The sequence below is a fragment of the Capra hircus genome, chromosome 10 (genome assembly GCF_001704415.2).
Source record: "Capra hircus breed San Clemente chromosome 10, ASM170441v1, whole genome shotgun sequence".
Taxonomy (NCBI): Eukaryota; Metazoa; Chordata; class Mammalia; order Artiodactyla; family Bovidae; genus Capra; species Capra hircus.
In genome coordinates this window covers 23,981,754-24,001,746 of record NC_030817.1, presented here as the reverse complement: position 1 = coordinate 24,001,746, position 19,993 = coordinate 23,981,754, and the positions used below count along the sequence as shown (strand labels likewise).

The 19,993-nt window shown below is 37.9% G+C and overlaps 1 protein-coding gene across 3 annotated transcripts in view; it reads left to right on the top strand.

Annotated features, from left to right (window-relative positions):
• Positions 203 to 19,993, top strand: part of MPP5 (membrane palmitoylated protein 5) — a 76,847-nt gene continuing 57,056 nt past the window's right edge. The window contains exon 1 of one of the 3 annotated variants that reach the window (XM_018054052.1): positions 203 to 404. The gene's annotated coding sequence lies outside the window, so the exon portion shown is untranslated. Of the gene's footprint in view, positions 405 to 1,398; positions 1,416 to 19,993 lie in introns of those variants that run through there. The other 2 variants (XM_018054054.1, XM_018054053.1) reach the window with 2 other exon arrangements.

Below are 19,993 nucleotides of genomic sequence, written 5' to 3'. Positions count from 1 at the left end.
TCCACTTGAGGCGCGCGAGTGCGCGCGCGGCCGGCCCCTCGGGAGCTGCAGAGCGGACCAATGAGAGGGCCCGTTCTCCGCGCCGGCTCGGGATTGGGCGAATCGCGCGAGCCTCTCTGCCAAACAGCGGGCAGACGTGCAGAGGAGCGGCTGGGATAGGCGCGCCCACTGCGCCAGAGTCCCGGGAGCGCGTGCGCGGTCTCGCGCGGTCTCGAGGTGGAGTCACTGGCGGCGACGGCGGCGACTGGCGGTGGGGCGGGGGCGGGGATTTAAGATTGTGAGGTAGGGAATCGGGAGTTTCTGGATTCTTTATCCGGTACTTTAAGTGCCGCTGGGAAGCTGTCGTTTCTGCAGTGTGGACAGGAGGCCGGGGCGGGAGGAGCGGCGGCCGCCGTGGCGCGGAGGTAAGAGGCTGACCGGCGGCGGCTCGGTGTGGCGGTCTTAATCAACAGGTCCCCGCGAGCGGCCGGGGGAGGCGCGGCCGCGCTCACCCCCTCCCCCACGCGCGGGCCCGGGCGGGACCCCGGGCTGCTTCGCGGGCTGCTCCAGGCAGCGGGAGCCCGGCCGGCAGCGGAGGGTGTCCGCTCAACCTTTGTCCCTCGGAGGAACGCTGCCTGGCGGTGCCCGCTCCCTCTGCCTGGCTAACGACCCACCACGGCGGGTCTCCTGCCCGCCCGGCCCGAGGCGCAGGGAGGCGCCTGCCCTCTGCGGCCGCGCCTCGGGGTTCGCAACTCTCCGGACTCGCTCCAGGCCGGGTCCGGGATCGTGGCGGGGCGAAGAACACTTTCCTCTGGTAGACGGAATGTAGTCGTCGTTTCTCTGCCTGACTCAGCGGCTGATATTCGGCTCCTCGCTGCAGTCTTGAAACAAATAAACAATTCTTACTTCCTCGTAACCATTTTTAAAGAAAAGCCTAATCCCGTTCATGGTTTCTGGTAATTTAAGTTTGCAGGTTGAAATTGGAAGCCTATAAATTGTTGTCAGCTGCGTTTAACGAGAGGGTTTAAACAATCTTGGGTGCAAATTATGTAACTTCCTAATGATAATAACTCACCTTCTGTCTAGTTGATTGACATACGGTAATATGTTCAGAATTTAAGTTTCCGTCGAAAGGTTTTTCTTGGCAGTTGACGTTCAAATTAAAATCTCATACCGAGGAGGTTTTTAGAAGTAGTGTTTTGTCTCCGTTCTTGTTTAGAATTGTGAAAATTTAGATTTGGCAAGCCCTTGGAACAAACATTTTGAAATTTCGGTTTTAATGACAGGGTGAAAGGTGTTAATATTTGTGTTTTTCAAAAGTGTTACGTGTTAATGATAGTGGTCTAATTATGCTTTTGGATTATACCAGAAATTAATAACCTAATAAATTCTTCAATAGGAACAAGTGGCATGCTGGTCATTGGTGTCTTTGAAGTGTAAGTATTGGGATAATGAAATTATTAAATAAGCTCCTTTGGATAGTAAACTACTATTTACTAGATTTCTGTAGATTTGCATGTTACAGGTTTTAAAAGGCTTGCTATACTATTGTAGCAGGTGGAAGCTATTATAGTGTAGGAACTCTGTAGATGAAACAGTCAAAAAAAAATACAGAAAGAACATCATTTTATCTTTGTTAAAGTCAAGTAAATCTTACCGTGTAGTTGACTTTTGGCCACAGAGACTTGAATTTGAGAAGATTGACTCATTAATATTAACGTATTTTAGAATGATAAACTACAAAAGGATATGCAAATTTTACTTGAGTGTTGCCCAAGGTAGTAGGACTTCCCTCATAGCTCAATCGGTAAAGAATTTGCCTGGAGTGCAGGAGACCTGGGTTTAATTCCTAGGGTGGGAAGATCCTCTGGAAAAGGAAATGGCTACCCACTCCAATATTCTTGCCGGGAGAATCCCGGGAACTCTGCCTGGCAGGCTACAGTCCATGGGATCACAAGAGTTGGACACGACTTAGCAACTAAACCACCACCACCAAGTTAGTAGGGTGAGTTTAGAAGTTTATATGCTCTTTCTGAATGATTATTATATGATTAAAAAGCTCGTCACAGACATACAAGAAATTTGGCCCATTTTTCATATCAGTATCCTTGTTGAGTTGGAAATAATCTTTAGTCTTTGTATAGTCTAACCTATTCATTTTCCAAGAAAAGGAAAGTGAGGTATACGGATAGATTAGTTAGCAGAGTTGGAACTAAATGCTAAAAATGCTTGCCTTCAGATTCCAGTACAGTGTTCTTTTCACTATATACTATTGTTAAATAAACTGATAAGTTAAACTCTTCTGAAAAATCATATATGGAGCCAGCAGAGTTGATTTTTTTCCCTTATGCATTTTTTCTTTTTCTTTTTAAAATAACCACTAACCACAATTAATTCATTCCTTGACTGAAGGGTTATTCTCAGTTTTTCAGTATTTCAGACAATGTTTAGTGAACATCCGTATGTGTATCTCCTTGAACACATTGGTAAAGTTTTCTCTGGAATGAATTGCTGGGCCATAGGTTGATGTGCATTTTCAACTTTGCCAGCTGCCAAATTATACTCTAAAGTTGTAAAAATTTACAGACCTGCCAACAGTATATGAGTCACCCTTATCCACATTTAGAATTGCCAGATTGGTGTCAGATTTTTTAATTTGTGCCAGTCTGATGGGTGAGAAATGATATAATTATTTTCCTTCTTTTCACAAAGGTTTTAACTTTTAATTTTGGTGAAGTGAAATTAACTTTTTGTTGTAGTTATTTTGACAGATACATAGAGCTATACAACTACCAAAATTGAGACACCCAGTAACAGTTCCAGCCCCTGAAATTCACCTGAGCTGCTCTTTTATAGTCTTTAACTGCTGGCAACTGATATTGATTATTGTCTTTCCCTGTAATTTGTCTTTTCTAGAATATCAGGTAATGGAATTATATAGTGTTTAGCCTTTTGAGTCTGGTTTCTTTAATTTAGTGTAATACTTTTGAGTGTTTCTTGATGTTGAGTATATTAGCAATTCTTTATGTTGCTAAATGTAGTATTCCAGTGTATGGATGCATCACAATTTATCCATCTACCAGTTGAAAGACATTAGAGTTTTTTGTTTAAACTATGAATAAAGCTGCTATAAATCTTTGTTAGCAAGTTTTTATGTGAACACGAGCCTTCATTTCTCTTGGATAAGCACCTCCAAGTGTAATTTCTGGGTCATGTGGGAAGTGTATGTTTAACTTTAAAAATATGTGTTAGGTAGAATAGTGGCCCAAGATGTTCTGCTCCTTGGAAAATGTGAATAAATTAGATTACATGACAAAAGTGAATTAAAGTTGTAGCTGGCATTAATCAACTGACTTTAAAATAGAGTTTATCCTGAGGTTATCCAGGTGCTGTGCCTAGAGTATCACAAAGGTTCTTAAAAGGGGAAGAGAAGGTAGAAAAATGTAACAGTGGGAGCAGGGACAGAGAGATGCAGAGTTCTTGGTTTTGAGGTTGGAGAATTTGGGGCATAAGCTAAGAAATATGGTCTCTTGATAAGGCCAGGAAATGGATTAATCTTTAGACCTCGTGGAAAAGAATGGAGTTCTGCCAACAACTTGATTTTCACCCAGAGAGACCTGTGTCAGATATTTAACCTACAGAACTGTAAAATAATAAGTTTATGTTGTTTTAAGCCACTAAATTTGTGGCAACTTGCCACAGTAGTGTGGGAAACTATACGCTCTAAAATGCATTTTCCAAAGAGGCTGAATTATATATATTCTCAGTGGTGTATGAGTATTCTAGTTCCTTTACGTCCTCATCAACACTTGGTATGATCACTCTTTTTAATTTTAGTCATTGTAATAGGTATATATATAACAGTATTTCATTGTGGTTTTTATTTGAATTTTTCTCGTGAAATTGATGATGAGCATCACTTCTGTGCTTACTTGCCATCTGCATATCTTTGATGAAGTGTCCAAGTTCCAAATCTTTTTCCATTTCTAAATTGAATTTTCTTATTGTCTGATTTTTTTCTAGTCCTTTGTCAGATACATGGTTTGCAGAGATTTTCTTCCAGTCTGTCCTGCTTTTTCCTTCCTTCTCAGTGTCTTTTGAAGTACAGAAGTTTTAAATTTTGGTTAAGTGCAAAGTATCAATATTTTCTTTTATGAGTCTTAGTTTTGGTATTGTATATAAGAACTCTTTGCCAAACCAAGATCACAAAGATTTTCTCCTATGTCGTCTTCTGTAAATGATATATTTTACCTTTAGATCTGTGCTATACTTTTGAGTTACTTTTTGTGTAGAGCTGTAAGTTGAGCTTCATTTGTCCAGTTGTTCCATGTCTGTTTGTTAAAAAGACTATTCTCCATTGAATTGTCTTTGTTTCTTGGTCAAAAACCATTTGACTACATTTGTGTGGGTTTCTTTTTAGCCTCCTCTGTGTTCCATTGTTGTATTTGGCTTTTTTTTTTCCCTACCAGTATCACAGTGTCTTGATTAATATAGCTTTAAAATGAAGTGTTGAAATCAGGTAATGTGAGTTCTCCAACTTTTTTTTTTCAGAATTGTTTTAGCTATTTTAGTACTTTTGCCTAAATTTTATAATCAGCTTATTGCTATAAATATATATAAATTCTGCTAGGATTTTGCAGGTCAGGAAGCAACAGTTAGAACTGGACATGGAACAACAGACTGGTTCCAAATAGGAAAAGGAGTATGTCAAGGCTGTGTATTGTCACTCTGCTTATTTAACATATGCAGAGTACATCATGAGAAACGCTGGGCTGGATGAAGCACAAGCTGGAATCAAGATTGCCGTGAGAAACATCAATAACCTCAGATATGCAGATAACACCACCCTTACGGCAGAAAGTGAAGAAGAACTAAAGAGCCTCTTGGTGAAAGTGAAAGAGGAGAGTGAAAAAGTTGGCTTAAAACTCAGCATTCACAAAACTAAGATCATGGCATCTGGTCCCATCATTTCATGGCAAATAGATGGGGAAACAGTGGCAGACTTTATTTTTCTGGGCTCCAAAATTACTGCAGATGGTGACTGCAGCCATGAAATAAAAAGATGCTTGCTCCTTGGAAGAAAAGTTATGACCAACGTAGACAGCATATTAAAAAGCAGAGACATTGCTTTGCCAACAAAGGTCCACCGAGTTGAAGCTATGGTTTTTCCAGTAGTCATGTGTGGATGTCAGAGTTGGACCATAAAGAAAGCTGAGCACCAAAGAGTTGATGCTTTTGAACTGTGGTGTTCGAAAAGACTCTTGAGAGTCCCTTGGACTGCAAGGAGATCCAACCAATCCATCCTAAAGGAAATCAGTCCTGAATACTCATTGGAAGGACTGATGCTGAAGCTGAAACACCTGAGAGCTGACTCATTTGAAAAGACCCTGATGCTGGGAAAGACTGAAGGCGAGAGGAGAAGGGGATGACAGAGAATGAGATGATTGGATGGCATCACTGACTCAATGGACATGAGTCTGAGTAAACTCTGGGAGTTGGTGATGGACAGGGAGGCCTGGCGTGCTGCAGTCCATGGGATCACAAAGAGTCGGACATGACTGAGCAACTGAACTGAACTGAGGAGTTTGAAATTGTAGATTAGTTTGATAATTGACATCTTAACAAAATAGTTTTCCAGTCCTTGAACATGATGTTTCTCTCTATTTAGGTCTTTTATTTATTTCATGAATGTTTCATAGTTTTCAACATGTAGATCCTGCAAATGTTTTATTAGTTCTCTACCTAAGTATCTCAGTTTTTTAGTCCTATTGCAAATCTCATTTTTAAAACCTTGTCTTTCCAGTTGACCATTGCTAGTATGTAGAAATGCAATAAATTTTTATATGTTGCCTTTGTATTCTGAGTTTTTATTAAACTCATTTATAACTTCTAGGAGCTTTTTCCTGTAGATATCTTGGAATTTGTCTAAGGAGGCAGTCATGTCATTTATGAATAAAGAAACCTACCTTCCTTTCCTGTATGTCTTTTTTTTCTTGACTTTTTGCAGTGGCTAGGACTTCTTGTAGGGTTGAAAGGGAACATCCTTGCCTTGTTCACAATCTTAGAGCATTCAGTCTCACCTTCAAAATACAATGCTAGATGTAAGTCATTTTTTAGATTCTCTAAATCATATTAAGGAAATTTCCTTCTGTTCTGAGGTTGCTGAGAGTTTGAGGGGGGTTGTTTGTTTGCGATTTTAAACATGAATGGATGTTGAATTTTGTCAAATGCCTTTCTGCATCTATTGAGGTGACCATTTGAATTTTTAAAATCTGTTAATACAGTGAATTACACTGATTAATTTTTCAGTTTTGATGCAGCCTTGTGTGTTTCTGGGAATAACTCCAGAGTTGTTGCAAACTAAATAATTTGGGGTTCTTTTCCTTTGATATTGACATTTTTCTTAAAAAGGAAACTGAATATAAGATTTTATAAGTGTTTATAAAGTCATCAAAATCAAGGTATTCATTAACAGTTAAGTACATTTCATACGTTGTAGGACTTCTTGATCTATCTGTACTGGAGTTTATAGACTGTACTTTACCACTATGGGACTCCTGTTTCAAATTACTAAATGAAGAAAGAAAATGTTTGTAACACTGTAATCAAGCATTTCTTCATTCTGGTTTAATTTAAGCAAATTGTTTAAGTGTATTTGAGTAGTGAAGTATATTTTGAATGAAGATAAAATGATTTAATTGGGAGATTTTTTACTTGGAATGAAAGCAGTGGGAATGTCACATACCACAAGGGGTGGCAAGGGTGGAGAAAGCTCCTTCAACGTGAGAAAATCAACTAGACCCTTGAGTAATCACATAAATGTTTGGTTTGATCCAAGTGTAAGGAATTCAGTGAATGTATTAAAAGTGTGAAGTTAAGTATAAACTACTTAAAATACCAGGCTCTGATTTGCTATCCTCAACATGTTCTTCATGAAAAAATGTAGGTACATAGTAAAAAGGATACATGTTTATTAAATATGTTTTAACATGGTGAATTGTGAAGTTTTTCCTCCATCAGTTCGTACTACAGAAGACACTTTAATTATTAAGAATAAGTTTTCATGGGGAATTCCCTGGCAGGCTAGGACTCTGCACTCCCCCTGCAGGAGGAGGCACAGGTTCCATCCCTGGTCGGGGTACTGAGATCCAAAACGGAGATCCCATACCTTACCACCTTCCCTTCAAAACAATTAACAAGGGTTCAGTAACTTCATAATCAAGCTATTTAATTTTATCATTTTTATAAATTTGAGCTTATCATGCTTTAAACATAAAGTTTCAAGCAATTTCTCTCATATAATTTTGAAGTTCCTTCTTTCTTAAGTTAATAGTTGTCTCAAAGACGCTAAACATTGAAGTTTTGAGGCCTCTGAGGTTCTTTGCATTTTTGATACTTTTAAGGCAGGGGTTGGCAAATTTCTGTAAACGGCCTGGTAGTAAATATTTTAGGCTTTCCAGATTGTACCAGTTCTGTTACAGGTATCCATCTCTGCTGTTAACAGTGCAAAGATGGCCAATTGAATCTATGTTCCAGTAAAACTTTTGTTTATAAAAACAAGGTATACCTTATTTGGCCTGTGGGCTTAGTTTGCCTATTTTGATTTTGGGCAAAAGTCAGAAGGAAAAATGAAAATAATTTTAGTAATGTAGCAGAAAGACTTTAAGATCAGCTGAGTTGGAAGGTTATTCAGTGCTGTAATTCCCAGCCACGCCTTCATTTTCCTTATCTTTAACAGGTGGCCATCTAGGAAGATGATTGAAAAAGATAAAATAGGGTATGGAAGGTACTGAGCAAAATATTCTGACATGTGGTAGTTACTTAATAAGATTTGCTCCTACCACCACACCATTTTATGTTATTTTACAGTGTGTAGTTGTCCAAATATTAGAAATTATGGTTGTATTTATATTTCTAGCTAAATTAGCTTTTGAATTATGCTTATTGGACATGTAAGTTGTAACTGTTTGGCTTCACAGTAGTATCAGAAACTTCACATGAAAAAATTGAGAGTTTGTGTTCAAATATAATTTCTGTTTTGAGGATTTTACATTGTCACAAAAATGCATGATAATGTCACTTAAAATGCCTTATTTTGATATGACCTAATAAGTAGGTTTTCTGTATTTTGAGTGCTTCAGAAGTGCCTGTAAGATTGTATATATTTAAATTAGTTGACTCCTGTGAGTGAACTGAACTGGGCGCTCTGCTAGGATTTGGTTGTACTTTTAAAAGTACTTAAATTTAGATGCTCATTTTTGTTTAATGTTTGGGACATAAGGGATGCTTCAGAAAGTTGTTTTTCTTTCTTTCTGAATTTCTGTCCAGATAGAGCTGGATTTGAAATTTTAACTCCCCTCGCTCCTCAAAAAAAAAAAAAATCAGTGCTTTTGGCAGATCAGAGGCAGAGATGCCACATATGTGGCTGTTGGATTAATTTTGCGCCGGTAGTTGGTGGCAGGACTGGGGTTGGATCTCATGTACCAAATTGGTTATCTTTTTAGTACTCATTTCATTGCTCTGTTGTGTGGCTTGTTAGCTCTGTTATTACCTGCCTCTGGACTCCCAGAAATTGTTTTCTTGTCCCATGTTCTCCATTTTTCCCTTCAAGCTTAAGCAGAAGCTGTTGCAAAGTCTTATCAGATTTTACTAAGAAAACTTTATATTATTGTTTAATCACAGTTATAACTTAGAATGCAAGTGTATTACACTTAGTGTGAAAGAAAAGTTTGTTTTTAAGCAGATTTTTAAAATTCAGCTTTACATTGATTATATTATCTGTATGATACTTATGTATGAGTTGGTTTTTCTTTGGTCTACAAGTAATCATTATAACTAGTTTATTCAGAAGATTATAGGTAAATACTGAATATTTATAATGTGGAGACTTTGGGTGGGATATAAGGAAGTATTAGATGAAGTCACTGCCCTCAAAGGCCTGGCTTTGAAGTAAGTATGGATAGTCCCTTAGAGACTAAGTTGGATTAAGAGAATTTATTAGTTGTTTGAAATGGACAGAATCACAGAATTTCTTAAATAATATGCAAATATATTGTAAGGTTCCTTTTATAGTGTTGCAGACATAATTTTTAAAAAATTATATATCAAGGTTTATTTAACTGTGTTACTGTTGGTGAGTTGTTTCTAACTTTTGGTTATTATGAGTAAATGTTCCCATGAATGTTCCTGTTAGTTTAGTTTATGAAAGTGCATGTGAACACATGTTTCTCGGGGGCTCTGTTCTCTAGTATAGTGGCCACCAGCCACATGTGGCTGTTTAAATCTGGATTAACTAAAATTAAGAGTTCAGTTCTTCAGTTACCCATGCCACATTTCAAGTGCTTGTTAGCCATATATGGCCGGTGTGGATGTGTTATTACTACACGATGCAGATACAGAACATTTTCATTATTGCATATAACCATCAGGGCATTCAAGGAAATTTATCATGTATCCCAGAGTTAAACCTCTGGCCAGGTGATTTATCTGAGGACTATGCACATAAGCAAATAAGCTATAGATGTTTTTCAATATAATGATTCACTTAGAAGTAAAGTAATCAGTAGATACCTTAAGAGTTTATGAAAGGAAATTTGGTGGTTCTTTTTAGGCATCTTAAAGGGACAGTGTTCTTTTTATATTTTAATCTTTTATACTTTATTTCTTACCCTTATACTTTCTGCCTTACCCTTTTATTTAAATTTTATAGTGAGAATAGTATTTAATTTGGCTGAATCACAGTATTTCTTTCCCCTAACCCTACCCAGAACTGTATCCTTGCCCCATCTCTTAGTTTATCATCCTTTGTATAGTTCTATACATTAACAACTTTGTGACCAAATAGAGGCTCAGAGACATTATTTTATCCTGATTCCTGTTGTAACTGATAGCAGGTATTTGAACTCAGTTTATTTTCTCCAAAGCCCTTGGATTTTTCTACTTTGTATTTTAGCCTGCTTTTAGATTTACCTAGTTTAACACTGTCTTTTCGGTAAGAATCTTTTTTAGAAAAGACATCTTTAATTTAGTGTTTAAATTGTACTTGAATTAAAGTGAGAACTTTGAACCTGTAAATTGTAAGCTCCTTAAGTGTAGGGGCTACATCTTTTTAATATCTCATTGGTTAATATGGCACATGGTAGATGGATGTATCAGTTTGCACTTTTTAATCATTTGCATATTAAACCTTAGCCTTACTTGTAAGTTTCATCCCAGAGACTGTTCTAACCTAGTCATCTCCTGTAGCCTGAGAGAATTTGAGATTCAGAACAGTTCATTTATTTGGCGTTGACCATAAATGTGTTTATTGATGGATGGGGGGGATTGTCTAACTTTCACACGTTCTTAATTAGCTTTCTTTACAAATATTAAATGTGAATGGATGAATTATGGGCTTTTCTGATAGACATCATAGTTACAAACCTTGCACCAATTAAGTACTCATACTGTGGAATCAGATTGGTGCTTCTTGACTTGTGTGTGACTCTGGGCAGGTTAACCTGTGAAAATCTGATTCCTTCTCTGCAGAATGGGGGTTGTACTTATGCCTGATTCAGAGGTTGTAGGGCTGTCTGAGGAGGCCTTACAAATAGCTGTGAAAAGAAGGGAAGCGAAAAGCAAAGGAGAAAAGGAAAGATACACCCACTTGAATGCAGAGTTCCAAAGAATAGCAAGGAGAGATAAGAAAGCCTTCCTCAGCAATCAGTGCAAAGAAATAGAGGAAAACAATAGAATGGGAAAGATTAGAGATCTCTTCAAGAAATTAGAGATACCAAGGGAACATTTCATGCAAAGATAGGCTCAATAAAGGACAGAAATGGTAGGGACCTAACAGAAGCAGAAGATATAAAGAAGAGGTAGCAAGAATACACAGAAGAACTGTACAGAAAAGATCATCATGACCCAGATAATCAATATGGTGTTTATCACCTAGAGCCAGACATCCTAGAATGCAAAGTCAAGTGGGCCTTAGAAAGCATCACTATGAACAAAGCTAGTGGAGGTGATGGAATTCCAGTTGAGCTGTTTCAGATCCTGAAAGATGATGCTGTGAAAGTGCTGCACTCAATATGCTAGCAAATTTGGAAAACTCAGCAGTGGCCACAGGACTGGAAAAGGTCAGTTTTCATCCCGATCTCAAAGATAGGCAATGCCAAAGAATGCTCAAACTACCGCACAATTGCACTCATCTCACACACTAGTAAAGTAATGCTCAAAATTCTCCAAGCCAGGCTTCAGCAATATGTGAACCGTGAACTTCCTGATGTTCAAGCTGGTTTTAGAAAAGGCAGAGGAACCAGAGATCAAATTGCCAACATCCACTGGATCGTGGAAAAAGCAAGAGAGTTCCAGAAAAACACCTATTTCTGCTTTATTGACTATGCCAAAGCTTTTGACTGTGTGGATCACAAGAAACTGGAAAATTCTGAAAGAGATGGGAATACCAGACCACCTAACCTGCCTCTTGGGAAACCTGTATGCAGGTCAAGAAGCAACAGTTAGAACTGGACATGGAACAACAGACTGGTTGCAGATAGGAAAAGGAGTACATCAAGGCTGTATATTGTCACCCTGCTTATTTAACGTCTATGCAGAGTACATCATGAGAGATGCTGGGCTGGATGAAGCACAAGCTGGAATCAAGATTTCCGGGAGAAATATCAATAACCTCAGATATGCAGATGACACCACCCTTATGGCAGAAAGTGAAGAGGAACTAAAAAGCCTCTTGATGAAAGTGAAAGAGGAGAGTGAAAAAGTAGGCTTAAAGCTCAACATTCAGAAAACGAAGATCATGGCATCTGGTCCCATCACTTCATGGCAGGTAGATGGAGAAACAGTGGAAACAGTGGCTGACTTTATTTTTCTGGGCTCCAAAATCACTGCAGATGGTGATTGCAGCCATGAAATTAAAAGACGTTTACTCCTTGGAAGGAAAGTTATGACCAACCTAGATAGCATATTCAAAAGCAGAGACATTACTTTGCCAACAAAGGTCCGTCTAGTCAAGGCTATGGTTTTTCCAGTGGTCATGTATGGATGTGAGAGTTGGACTATAAAGAAAGCTGAGCACCAAAGAATTGATGCTTTTGAACTGTAGTGGTGGAGAAGACTCTTGAGAGATCCAAGCAGTCCATCCTAAAGGAAATCAGCCCTAAATGTTCATTGGAAGGACTGATGTTGAAGCTGAAACTCCAATACTTCGGCCACATGATGTGAAGAGATGACTCATTTGACAAGACCCTGATGCTGGGAAATATTGAGGGCGGGAGGAAAAGGGGACGACAAAGGATGAGATGGTTGGATGGCATCACTGACTCGATGGACATGGGTTTGGGTGGACTCCGGGAGTTGGTGATGGACAGGGAGGCCTGGCGTGCTGCGGTTCATGGGGTCAAAAAGAATTGGACACGACTGAGCAACTGAAATTAACTGAGGGAAGGAAAAACCTTTTTCTGTTTCCTCCTAGCTTTGTCTGGGGCTCTGCAGATTAAACTGACAAAAGACAGAGTTAACAGAAGAAATGGTTTGTCACTTATGCATATGGAGGGCTACAGAGGAAAGAATTGGAAACCATAGAAGCAGTGAGTCTGAGCGATAAATTGTGGAATACAGACAAGACAAAGAAAGGAAAGAGGCTTTGTAGGGCCTGCAAATTGTGGGAATGTAAATATGTGGGAGCAACTAGTGAATATGCAGATTATTTTAGTCAGGTTTGTTATGTAGATTTATGTCTGTGTCATCTGCATTGATAAGAGTCAGCTCTGAGGATTGGATTCCTCTTTCTGGTAATTAGAAATGAAAATTCATGTTACCTTTAAAAAGGAAAATTTATGCCCTGCCTTTTAAGTCTGATAGGGAAAGGCAGTTTTTTTGTGTGTTGTATGCTGTTTTCTAATCGCCTTATCTCAAAATAACCCTTTTGCCAAAATGTCACCTTTTGAAGTGGAATATTCAGATCCCCCCAGAGTCTTATTTTGAGGATTAATTGAAATGATGTATCAAGAATGATTAGCATAGTACCTGGTATATATATTAATCACTTCATAAATTCTTATCCATAAATAAGAGAAAGAATACAAACCTGTTTTATGATACTTACATGGACTAACAACTGTATTGTTTTCATAAATATATTTTGAATAGTATGTGTGATTATCAATAATTTGATTTAAGCAGTTTTGTAGGAATTGTATGAATTGGTTATCATAGGCTGAGTCAGTGATGGATAATTATAATTTTGTGTTGAAGTAAAGCTTTTGTCATCTCTGAAATAATAGTGAAAGTCAGTGGCGGCAAAACAATTTGTTGCTCTATTTATAAACAGCTTACGTATGTAGTGAGATCAAGTTCTGCTCAGCATTACTAGTTTCTCTTATTGACTCTCAAGCATTAGTCAAGGGTATTTTTCACTAGGTCATTTTTACTACACTTTAAAATAGGCTTTAAAAAGTTTTTAGAGTTGAGTTTAATTATGGGGATTTAAAATTTTATGTTTAGAAACCATTTGCTTAATTTTACTCATGTTAGAGTGCTTGAATTAGTGTTTTGTTCACTTTTTTCCTTTTGTGTAATGGAAGCCTTTCATATATGGCTTGGGTCTTACATTCTTTCCCATTTATACAAGTTTTCTTAGGATGCTCTTCCACAAGTAATTCCTGTAGCATTTTTTGCAGTTGTAGTGCAGCACTTATCAAATAGCATTGAAGTTCTGTAGAGGTTTTGTTTGTTTGCTTGTACACTTATACTTGTTTTTCATACTAGAATTTAAGTTCCTTACAAATTTAGACACTCTGCTTAGCAATCTTCTTGCCAGTGACTATCCCAAGTTTTTGTACCAAATGAGTACTTACACTGTTGAATGGATGAGTAGTTTAGTAACCTTTTATAACTATAGGATTTCTGTACAATAATCTTTCAGATTGACCTTTCATTCTTATTTCGTATAATGTCCTCATTATGTTTTACTGCCTTCTAGGACTAGTCAAAATCACAACATTACTCATATCCTCAGTCAGCAATTTTGTAGTGCTAAAAGTTCAGTGGATTCTAAACTTGGTGACATTTGTACCCTCATCAGTTTTCTTCCTTCTCAAATTCGCCTTTCCTGTTTTGGTAACATAACTTCTGGTCCTGAAAGTATTCTCTATGGATTATTTATGTCAGTTTTTTTTTGTTCTGATAATTCTGAACTGATTATTTGGTATTCCTTCAATGACAATGCAGATTTTTTTTTAATTGCCTGTTGTTGAATTGCATACCAATAAACCATCTGGGTAGAGATAATCATCTACTAATGTGCTGACCTTTGGAGTCTTTTTTTTTCCTTTAGTAAACTATAAATCACTTGAAGTCAAAAGTTGGTGTATCTTAACAATGCACTTTTAGAGACCTGCAGCTTGTGATACATGGGTTTCAGGGAAGGAAACTGACTAAAAGGATTGACAACCTAAGATTAAAGGGGAAGGAGAAAATCTTTATAAAATAGGGATACAAATAGGCATCTAGAAAGCAAAATCTTAACCCTGTGATTTTGGTAATTAGGATTCTTTGAGTTTGTGATTGTGTATTATTAATATGATGAAAGATGAACTTGACTTACTATTTTATAAAGTGTTAGTAGTCTGTTTTGGAATTTTTCTTTAACGCTGTTACTCCTTTGGTAAACTGATTTCCTCTCATTTTTAAATTACAGATGTAATGTATTCATTTTTGTGTGGTAGAAGATGTCCTGACTTCTGAAGAGTTTTAACGATTGCTTAAGTGATTTATTTATAAATTCTTATTGTTGAATTATTTATAAACTTGTTTAGGATCATAGGGATAATAATTTGATTCCTTCTATTTGCCTAATTGTTCTAGAACTCTTGAAAGGGCTTTGGTGCTTCTGCTAATGTTTTGTACTTTAAGAAGGTAGTTGTAATTTTAAAAGTCACTACTTTTTCTTTCAAAAAAGTATTATCTATGTGGTTCCCCCCCCCCCCCAATTATAAAAGTAACACATTTTTTGTCAGTGTTTTGTAAGGTGTCCAAATTGTGCAGGAAGTAAAACCTGATAAATAAGTTATCCTTATTTTTCAGATACTAAGTGAAAACAATATTCCATATATTTTTCTGGATTTTTTGTGAATAATTGTATAAACATTTTTATGTGCATTTATAAAAATGGGATGATATGTATGTGTGTGTTTGTCGCTCAGTCGTGCCTGACTCTTTGCAACCCCACGGACTGTAGCCCCCTAGGCTCCTCTGTCTATGGGATTTTCTAGGCAAGAATACTGGAGTTGGTTGCCATTTCCTTCTCCAGGGGATCTTCCCAGCCCAGGGATCAAACCTGGGTCTCCTGCATTGCAGGCAGATTCTTTACCATCTGAGCCACCAGGGAAGCCCCTGGGTGATATGCAGGTACCGATAATTAATTCACTTGCTTTTTTGTTCCATGTCAGTTCATATAGGGCTTTATGCTCTAGTAGCTACATTAAAAAAATTTGAAATAAACAGGTGGTATTCTTTTTTCCTTCCATTTTTTTTTTCTTTTTTTGCCACACTGTGCAGCTTGTGTGATCTCAGGTACTCCACCAGCGATTGAACCTGGGCCACAGCAGTTAACACCTGGAATTCTAACCACTAGACCACCGGGGACTCTCTTAATAGTATATTCTGTTTAACACAGTGTCTGAAAAATTACCATCTCTGCATGTATTAAATGCAAAAAATAATGAAATGTTTTGTATTCATTTTTCCCCCATGAAAGTGTGTGAAAGTGTTAGTTACTAAGTTGTGTCCAACTCTTTGTGCCAGTGTCCAACTCAGGCCACCAGACTCATCTGTCCATGGAATTCTCCAGGCAAGAATATGGGAGTGGGTGGCCATTCCCTTCTCCAGGGGATCTTTCCAACCCAGGGACTAAACCTGGGTCTTCCTGCCTTGCAGTCAGGTTCTTTACGATTTGAGCCACCAGGGACACCCATTCCCCCACCCCCCACCCCCCGTGCTGAATCTTTAAAATCTAGTGTGTATTTTATGCTGATAACATCTCAATTAGAATGATAGACTTTCATTGGAAATACTTAATCTATATTTAGATTTTTAAAATTTTACAGTTGAAAAAGTAGAGTAACATACCCAAATTGTTCCTAACATACTCTATAGGATAAATTTCCAGAAAAGGAATTGTTAGTGAAGGTTTATTTAAAATTTTTGGTATTTGTTGTTGTTCAGTTGCTCAGTCATGTCCGACTCTTTGTGACCCCATAGACTGCAGCATGCCAGGCTTCCTTGTTCTTCACTATCTGCCAGAGCTTGCTCAAACTCATGTCCATTGAGTCGGTGACACCATCCAACCATCTCATCCTCTGTCATCCCCTTCTCCTCCTGCCTTCAGTCTTTCCCAGAGTCAGGGTGTTTTCTAATGAGTCGACTCCTGGCATCAGGTGGCCAAAGTATTGAAGCTTCAGCTTCAGCATCAGTCCTTCCAGTGAATACTCAGGGTTGATTTCCTTTAGAATCGACTTCTTGCAGTCCAGGGGAGTCTCAAGAGTCTTCTCCAACACCACAGTTCAAAAGCATGAATTCTTCAGTGCTCAGCCTTCTTTATGGTCCAACTCTCACATCCGTACATGACAACTGGAAAAACCATAGCTTTGACTATGTGGAGCTTTGTCGGCAAAGTGATTTGTCTCCTTTTTAATACACTGTCTAGGTGTGTCATAGTTTTCTTCCAAGGAGCAAGTGTCTTTTAATTTCATGGGTGCAGTCACCATCTGCAGTGATTTTGGAGCCCAAGAAAATAAAGTCTGTCACTGTTTCCATTGTTCCCCACCCATTTACCAAGAAGTGATGGTACCAGATGACATGCAACAGTGAAGTTAAATGAAGCAGTCAAGTGAGAAAAGATGAATTTTCCATAATCGTTTTAAAGGTAAAAGAACAATGTAAATGTGATTTTTTTTTTTTTAAAGGAAGCCTGTAGTTGGGATGGTATTGGTTTACAGAGACCATTAGCACTACGGAGCCGGAGCTGCATGAAGGTTCACTTCTCTGGCTTTTAGTTCCTCTTCTGTAACTTTTAGCTCTGAAACTTAGCTTACAGAGCTTGCATGTCTTCTGGAAAACGGGGATATCTGACCTGCTCACCTTTCAGGGCACCTGTTGAGATCAAATGAAATAATGTGCTTGAATTACTATAAAAACTGAAAAGCTTTACAAATAAATGTGTAAGATGTGAATACGTAAATCACTTACAAATTTTCATTTCTAGCCTTTGAATCCCTGTCTAGCAGTTAACAGCAAGACAGAATTCCCACTCTAAATGCAATACTTCTAAAATGCAACTTATTGTCTTTCCAGTTCTCCCCTCTCCTTTTTTTCCATGGGAGAAACACCTTATTCTCTGAATTTTTCTATTTTAAGGTCCTGTAATTTCTGCCAGGTTCAACTATCATGCTCAATATTTTACAGAATTGTATTTGGTTCCTGGTCTCCAAAGCCAGTCAGATCATCCTTTATTATAAGCATTGTTTGAAATTATCCCTTTTCCTTCTGCTATTTCCTTTATCCTCCCATGCATAAAGTATTAAAACATTGTCTCTATTGACTGCTCTACTTACCTTTCTCTTAATCAACTGGTTACAGTGTTAAAAAAAAAATAAGATTTGAACTTTCTGAAAACTTCTTTGTTTCCCATTCTTTTAAAATTCCGAAACCAATAGTTTCCCATTGCTTGCAGGAGAAAATTCCAGCAGTTTAGTTTGCATTTAGAGTCTATTCTGGCTTTATCTTCTATCTCTTACACTGGCTCTGTTCCTTATCAGAGACTGTTCTTGTTCTCCCAGCCAGGCCATAAATATTCTTGATTGGTAGCAATATTACTAAAAAGCCACATTGCAAGTAATTTTATCCCACAAGTTTAAAAATCCATTTCTAGTCAGTTTGAAAATGTTATGTTATCTTTTGTTCTAGTTCCTTTTTTCAGAAACTTTACTAACCTTTTGGATGCATTTAATCTTTCATTACCAAGTAGTTGAAGGTGATAATGGGGCAGTTCAAGTAACCAAACATTTGATATCTTTGATACTGTTTGGCTCTTAACCAGTTCTTTCTACGAGTTTGTGGCCTTAAATATCTCCTAAGACCTTCAGCCTTGTGTTTGATATAAGCAAATGGAGAATTTTCCCACTGTGGGAAAAAATAAAAACCGTAATACTTTTCACTTAAGAATATTACATGATATATAGGGAGATTAGTATTGTCTGGTAAAAAAAAAGATTTCTTATTCCTCCGCCAGTTTTTAATATTGCAAGATATTAATGGGCCATGAAGTTTTGCCTCTTCCACCATATTCACCTGACCTCTCGCCTACTGACTACCACTTCTTCAAGCACCTCAACAACTTTTTCCAGGGAAAACTCTTCCACAACCAGCAGGAGGCAGAAAATGCTTTCCAAGAGTTCATTGAATCCCGAAGTATGGATATTTACACTACAGGAATCATCAAACTTATTTCTTGTTGGCAAAAATGTGTTGATTTTAATGGCCCCTGTTTTGACGAATAAAGATGTGTTTGAGCCTAGTTATGATTTAAAATTCACGGTATGAAACTGCAATTACTTTTTTGCACCAACCTAATACCTACTATCACCATCACTGCTACTCAGATTCACTTAAGTAATCATTCTAGTTTTGTCCTCTGTAAAATACCATCTGAGGATGTTGTAAGGAGTATATGATACAAAGAACTTGAAACCTGGATGTGTTTAAGAGTGCATGTAATAACTGTTGAATGTTTATTCTTTATTTTTGGCTGCACTGGGTCTTCATTGTTGCACACAGGCTTTGTCTACAGAGCAGGGGCTACTCTTTTGTTTTGGTGCACAGGCTTCTTGTTGCTGACATGGGCACTCGGGCAGGTAGGCTCAGTTTTGTGGCACACAGATTTAGCTGTGGCTCCGCAACATGTGGGATCTTTTTGGACCAGGGATCGAACCCGTGTCCCCTGCATTGGTAGGTGGATTTTTAACCACTAGACTACGAGGGAAGTCCCATTGAATATTTATTTTGAGGTGCTCCTTGGGCAAAATACTTAGCTTCTTTAAACCTGTTTTCTCTTTTGTCGTTGGGTATAACACTAATACTTACACTTGTATACTTGTTTGAGGATTAACTATGTAAAGTATGGTAGCACAGTGCTCAGCACACAGAGTTAGTAAATATTAGCTTGACCATTAAATGTTTTGTCTATAAATTTTTTAAAACAGTTCTAGTTTTTGTTTTTGATCACAGTTCACAGCATATGGCATCTTAATTCTCTGACCAGGGATCCCTAACCCATGTTGCTGGCTTTGAGAGCATAGTCTTAACCACTGGAACACCAGGAAAGTCCCCATCTTTACATTTTTAAAGTCTTGTTTGGGCCACTTTTAATGTAAATATTTATCATTTTGTATGCATGTTTAGTCTCTCTGGCCAGACTGTAATCATGTGATGGTAGTGGAGGTCCCGGAATGTAGTATATGCTGGAATATATTACTAAAATTGTATTCGCACTGCCACTCAGGTTCTGGTATGCAGTACAAGGCAATTTATTTGGCAGTGGTTTTTATTGCATTTATTGAGCTCTTTCCATCCACTGCCAGGGTGACCCTTGAAATAAATCTTTTCCTGAACATTTTGAAAAGCAGTAGATTAGATGATATTAAGTATCTTTCAGCCTCCCTATTTATTTAGAAACTGACAGTACTTGAAAAAGAGTTTTGTCTTGGAAGTCTGAGAAGCTTAATGAAAATTATTGAATGAGTGAATGCCTCAATTTTGGGTTAGTAATTGGCTTGGTTTAATTCAGGGACTCTTAAAGTGAAAGTGTTAGTCACTTAGTTGTGTCTAACTCTTTGCGACCCTGTGGACTGTAGCCAACCAGGCTCCTCTGTCTGTGAAATTCTCCAGGCAAGGATGCTGGAGTGGGTAGCCATTCCCTTCTCCAGGAAATCTTTCCAACCCAGGGATTGCACCCTGGTCT